The sequence below is a fragment of the Lepisma saccharinum genome, unplaced genomic scaffold (genome assembly GCF_977018435.1).
Source record: "Lepisma saccharinum unplaced genomic scaffold, izLepSacc3.1 HAP1_SCAFFOLD_447, whole genome shotgun sequence".
Taxonomy (NCBI): Eukaryota; Metazoa; Arthropoda; class Insecta; order Zygentoma; family Lepismatidae; genus Lepisma; species Lepisma saccharinum.
Window position 1 is genome coordinate 148,717 of NW_028143144.1, and position 5,368 is coordinate 154,084.

The 5,368-nt window shown below is 52.4% G+C and overlaps 2 non-coding genes across 2 annotated transcripts; both read right to left on the reverse strand.

The window, feature by feature from the left end:
- Positions 1–1,125: 1,125 nt before the first annotated feature.
- Positions 1,126–1,277, reverse strand: LOC145982837 (5.8S ribosomal RNA). The gene has a single exon (XR_014441155.1). It is a non-coding gene; the product is annotated as a 5.8S ribosomal RNA (ribosomal RNA).
- Positions 1,278–2,544: 1,267 nt separating this feature from the next.
- Positions 2,545–4,375, reverse strand: LOC145982838 (small subunit ribosomal RNA). The gene has a single exon (XR_014441156.1). It is a non-coding gene; the product is annotated as a small subunit ribosomal RNA (ribosomal RNA).
- Between the last annotated feature and the right edge of the window lie 993 nt (positions 4,376–5,368).

A 5,368-nucleotide genomic window follows, 5' to 3' on the forward strand; every position in this document is an offset into this window, starting at 1 on the left:
CCTTTACTTTCTATTCGGCTTTTGCTCCAGAGATTGCCGTTAAAGGCAAAAATTCTGGGAGAAAAAAGCTTCCCAAGAAACTTGTACAAGCAACATAATGTGGCAGTGACACAATATCATCCTCCTCTCTTTTCTTCCCAGCTTGGCTTTCTGTTCGGCTTTTGCTCCAGAGATTACCGTTAAAGGAAAAAATTCTGGGAGAATGGATCTTCCCAACAACCATCTACAAGCACCGCAATGTGGCAAGGGCACACAAATCTGCTTCTCTGTTTTCTTCCCAGCTTTACTTTCTATTCGGCTTTTGCTCCAGAGATTGCCGTTAAAGGCAAAAATTCAGGGACAATAAAGCTTCCCAAGAAACTTGTACAAGCAACGCAATGTGGCAGTGACACTATATCATCCACCTCTGTTTTCTTCCCAGCTTTACTTTCTATTCGGCTTTTGCTCCAGAGATTGCCGTTAAAGTCAAAAAATCATCTGGGAGAATAAAGCTTCCCAAGAAACTTGTACAAGATACATAATGTGGCAGTGACACAATATCATCCTCCTCTGTTTTCTTCCCAGCTTTACTTTCTATTCGGCTTTTGCTCCAGATATTGCCGTCAAAGGCAAAAAAAATTCTGGGACAATAAAGCTTCCCAAGAAACTTGTACAAGCAAGGCAATGTGGCAGTGACACATTATCATCATCCTCTTTTTTTCTTCCCAGCTTGACATTCTATTCGGCTTTTGCTCCAGAGATTGCCGTGAAAGGCAAAGAATAATCTGGGAGAATAAAGCTTCCCAAGAAACTTGTACAATCAACATAATGTGGCAGTGACACAATATCACCCTCCTCAGTTTTCTTCCCACCTTTACTTTCTATTCGGCTTTTGCTCCAGAGATTGCCGTTGAAGGCAAAAATCCTGGGTGAATGAAGCCCGGATCCGTAGACCGGTCTTTCCACTTCTTGTACTAGAATGGAGTCCTCCGAGAAGACGACCTCGCGGCCGACTCCTAATGATCCTGTTTCGGATTCGACCTCGCGACCGCTCTTACCTCGCTGAGAGAGGCGGCCGCGAGACTTTCGTGGCGTGCTGTTACACGCGCTGTGCTCGCAAGAGCACTTGTGTCATTTAGAAACTTCCGACACTCAACCAGGACCGACCCAGGTAAAGACCCGGGCCGCAATGTGCATTCGAAACCGTCGATGCTCTCTGTTTTGCAGATCGCAAATTGACTCGCAGCTAGCTGCGTTCTTCATCGACCCACGAGCCAAGTGATCCCCCGCCTGGGGTTGTTTAGGTTTGCTGGAGTGCGACAGGTCGCACTCCGGCGGAATAATGTGTCTGTTCATCGGGAAGCGCCCTCGCGAGCCCCCCCGGATGATACCTACCCCCGAGACGGGGTTCGGGTGCATGTTTTAGCGGGGCGATACCTTTAAAGGTCGAGTCTCACCTACCCCTGTTAACGTGCAACTTTGAAAGTGCCGGGCAATTATAGTCTGGCCGAAGCAAGCGCCGGCCGGACGGACATGCATTGCATGTCTCCCGGCAACTTTTTTCATTCTGAACGTGCTTTCTTTCAGTTACTCTACAACCTAAATGCAAAAGACAGCCATCTCTGCCGGCACTTTTGCAAGTGCCGGGCAATTATAGTCTGGCCGACGCAAGCGCCGGCCGGACGGACTTCCATGGCATGTGTCCCGGCAACTTTTTTCATTCTCCACGTGCTTTCTTTAAGTTACTCTACAACCTAAATGCAAAAGACAGCCATCTCTGGCGGCACTTTTGCAAGTGCCGGGCAATTATAGTCTGGCCGACGCAAGCGCCGGCCGGACGGACATGCATTGCATGTCTCCCGGCAACTTTTTTCATTCTCCACGTGCTTTCTTTAAGTTACTCTACAATTAGGTTACACCTAACTGCAAAAGACAAACATCTCTGCCCGCACTTGTGCAAGTGTAGGTCAATTACAGTCTGGCCGACGCAAGCGCCGGCCGGACGGACATGCATTGCATGTCTCCCGGCAACTTTTTTCATTCTCAACGTGCTTTCTTTCATTTGCTCTACAGTTAGGTTGAACGTAACTGCAAAAGACAACCATTCATTCAACATTCATAGTAGGGCCGCACGAATGCCGGTCATGTACATTGCTCCAAAGCAAAGCTCCAAGTGGTCGGCTGGGTGATGGGGTACCGACATTGGGGTACCCACAAAACCCCAAGTCCAGCGATCCGCCACCTGCCGGAAGCCCCGGCTGGCCACACATGCCGGTTAGGGAGTTCTCCCCCGGTCGAAACCGGGGTCTGAACTTCCGGCGAAGGGCTCCGGAGGAGCCCTCCTTAGAAACAAACGTAGTGGAGCGAAGGGGGAATCGCCTTACTCCGCACACCCGCTCAGCCAGGCATTCCCTGCGAGGGGGAATGCCCCCGTTGGGGGCCGAGGACCGATTCTTGACCCTTCAAAAACCAACTACGTACCATCCGCCGGCTCCGGGAGTCTGAGTCCCCCTTCGACGCACTCGCGGATGGAAGACAAGGTGAAGAAGCGGATATACCGTACGGTAATGATCCTTGGGCAGGTTCTCCTACCCAAACCTTGTTACGACTTTTGCTTCCTCTAAGTGACCAGGTTCGGCCGTCTTCCCGACGGTTCCTGCGGAAGGTGGAACCCCCGCAGGGCGTCGGTCCAAAGGCCTCACCGTATCACTCGATCGGATGCATCGACGGGCGGTGTGCACAAAGGGCAGGGACTCGATCAACGCGAGCTAATGACTCGCGCTTACTGGGCATTCCTCGTTCGCGGGGAATAATTGCAATCCCCGGTCCCTATCACGAAGGAGGTTCAGCGGTTACCCGTACCTCTCGGCAGGGGAAGACGCGTTGTCTCCTTCAGTGTGACGCGCGTGCGGCCCAGGGCATCGAAGGGCATCACTGACCTGATTTAGCTCCCACTCTTGCTGCTTGCGACAACCGGTCCCTCTAAGAAGAGGTTTGATGCGCCGGGGGAACACATACCCCGACGCCTAGTTAATAGGCAGGAGTCTCGTTCGTTATCGCAATCAAGCAGACAAATCGCTCCACCAACTAAAATCGGCCATGCACCACCATCCACCGAATCACGAGAGAGCTCTCAATCTGTCAATCCTTGCGGTGTCCGGGCCTGGTAAGTTTGCCGTGTTGAGTCAAGTTGAGCCGCACGTCCCACGCCTTGTGGTGCCCTTCCGTCAATTCCTTTAAGTTTCAGCTTTGCAACCATACTCCCCCCGGAACCCGAAATCTCTGGTTTCCCGGAGGCTGCGCGCACGGTGTTCTTGAACCTTGCGCATCGCTGGATGGCATCGTTTATGGTTAGAACTAGGGCGGTATCTAATCGCCTTCGAACCTCTAACTTTCGTTCTTGATTAATGAAGACATTCTTGGCAAATGCTTTCGCTGTAGGTAGTCTTGCGAGGATCCTAGAATTTCACCTCTCCCCTCGCAATACTAATGCCCCCGTCAATCCCTTTTAATCATTACCTCTGGTTCGAAAACCAACAGAGAGAACCGAGGTCCTGTTCCATTATTCCATGCAAGGAGCATCCAGGCGAATAGCCTGCTTTGAGCACTTTAATTTGTTCAAAGTAAACGTCCCGGAATCCCCCGGTCCACTCGGTGAAGAGCAGACCGGGGAAACCGAGAAGACGTCCGGTACGGCCAGTTGAACGCCTGACGGCGAACCGACCGCCCGAGACCCAGATCCAACTACGAGCTTTTTAACCGCAGCAACTTTAATATACGCTATCGGAGCTGGACTTACCGCGTCTGCTGGCACCAGACTTGCACTCCGATAGGTTCACCCAACTGTTTAGGGTGGATCCATTCCGATTACGGGGCCTCGGATGAGTCCCGCATCGTTATTTTTCGTCACTACCTCCCCGTGCCGGGAGTGGGTAATTTGCGTGCCTGCTGCCTTCCATAGATGTGGTAGCCGTTTCTCAGGCTCCCTCTCCGGAATCGAACCCTGATTCCCCGTTACCCGTAATCACCATGGTGGGCCAATAACCCACCATCCACAGTGTGATGAGGCAGACATTTGATAGATGCGTCGCCGGTGCTTGACCGTGCGATCTGCCTAGAGGTTACTTAGAGTCACCAAATGAGTCGGCCCGCAGAAGCGGACCGTTTGGTCTTTTGAATGGTAACGGCACCCCGTCCGGTTGCCCGGCCGGAGACACCGTGAGCATGTATTAGCTCTGGAATTGCCACAGGTATCCAAGTAGGATGCGTACGATCTAAGGAACCATAACTGATGTAATGAGCCATTCGCGGTTTCACTTTGGTAAAGTCTGTACTGAGACATGCATGGCTTAGGCTTTGAGACGAGCATATGACTACTGGCAGGATCAACCAGGGTACGGTGCATACGGTGCGTATGCAGCACTCGCGCGAGGCAGAGTGCCATGTTTTAAACGAGGAAAGCGGCTCGCCACTAACTTAGGCAACGCAACACTGACGCTTGAAGAACGACAGGTTACACCGCTTTCCAGAAAACATAATTATACTACTCCCACTACTTCGGTTAGAGGTCTACGTAGTTCCACTTTATTTAAAGCTGGAAACTTCGAGACGTTCGTTTGCGCGCGGGAACGGCGAACCGACTTCTTCGATTGGCACCGTGCCCGCGTTCTGGTTCTGTTCCAGCGAACAGCCGTGCCTGTACGGCAACAGGCAGCCACTCAAGACGGCGCTCCGGAGAACGCACGCTTCGACGGCGACCCGTACCAAGTTCTCAGGAACCTTCGGGTTTAGGTTGTCTCGCCACGGAGGCTGGCACGTACGCTGCTTTCCTTCGGTGCAGGCTTCGACTTATAGTCGTTCGGTCGAGCCGGAGTTCCCAAAGTGAGCAGAGCGGACGGGTCAACTTCAGAAACGATGCAACGCAAACCGGAGAAGGCATCGCCGTCACCGGGAGAGAAAAGAGAGAGCTAGCTTGCTTTCCCTTGGTGCAGGTTTCATCCTAGAGTCGTTCGGATGAACCGGAGTTCCCAAGGTAGGCAAGCGAACACAGGTCGGGTACCTTGTGTCACTTCCCGCTAACCGAAATGTGAAAAAGTAGCTCACTATCCCACCCCTCTCTACCTAGAGTCGTTTGGAAGAGAAGAGGTGGGCGAGTTACCGTCAAAACGTCGGAGTTCCTTGCTTTCCCACGGTGCAGGCTTCAACCTAGTTTCTTTTAGGATGAGCCGGAGTTCCCGAGGTAGGCAGGATCGCCGGCGATTGACGTCTCGTCACTTCTCGGCAGCGAGGGCTGACAAAATGAATTGCTTTAACTCGGTGCAGGCTTCATCCTACATTCGTTCGGATGAGCCGGAGTTCCCGAGGTGGGCAAGTGCTCCCGCAGGACCGG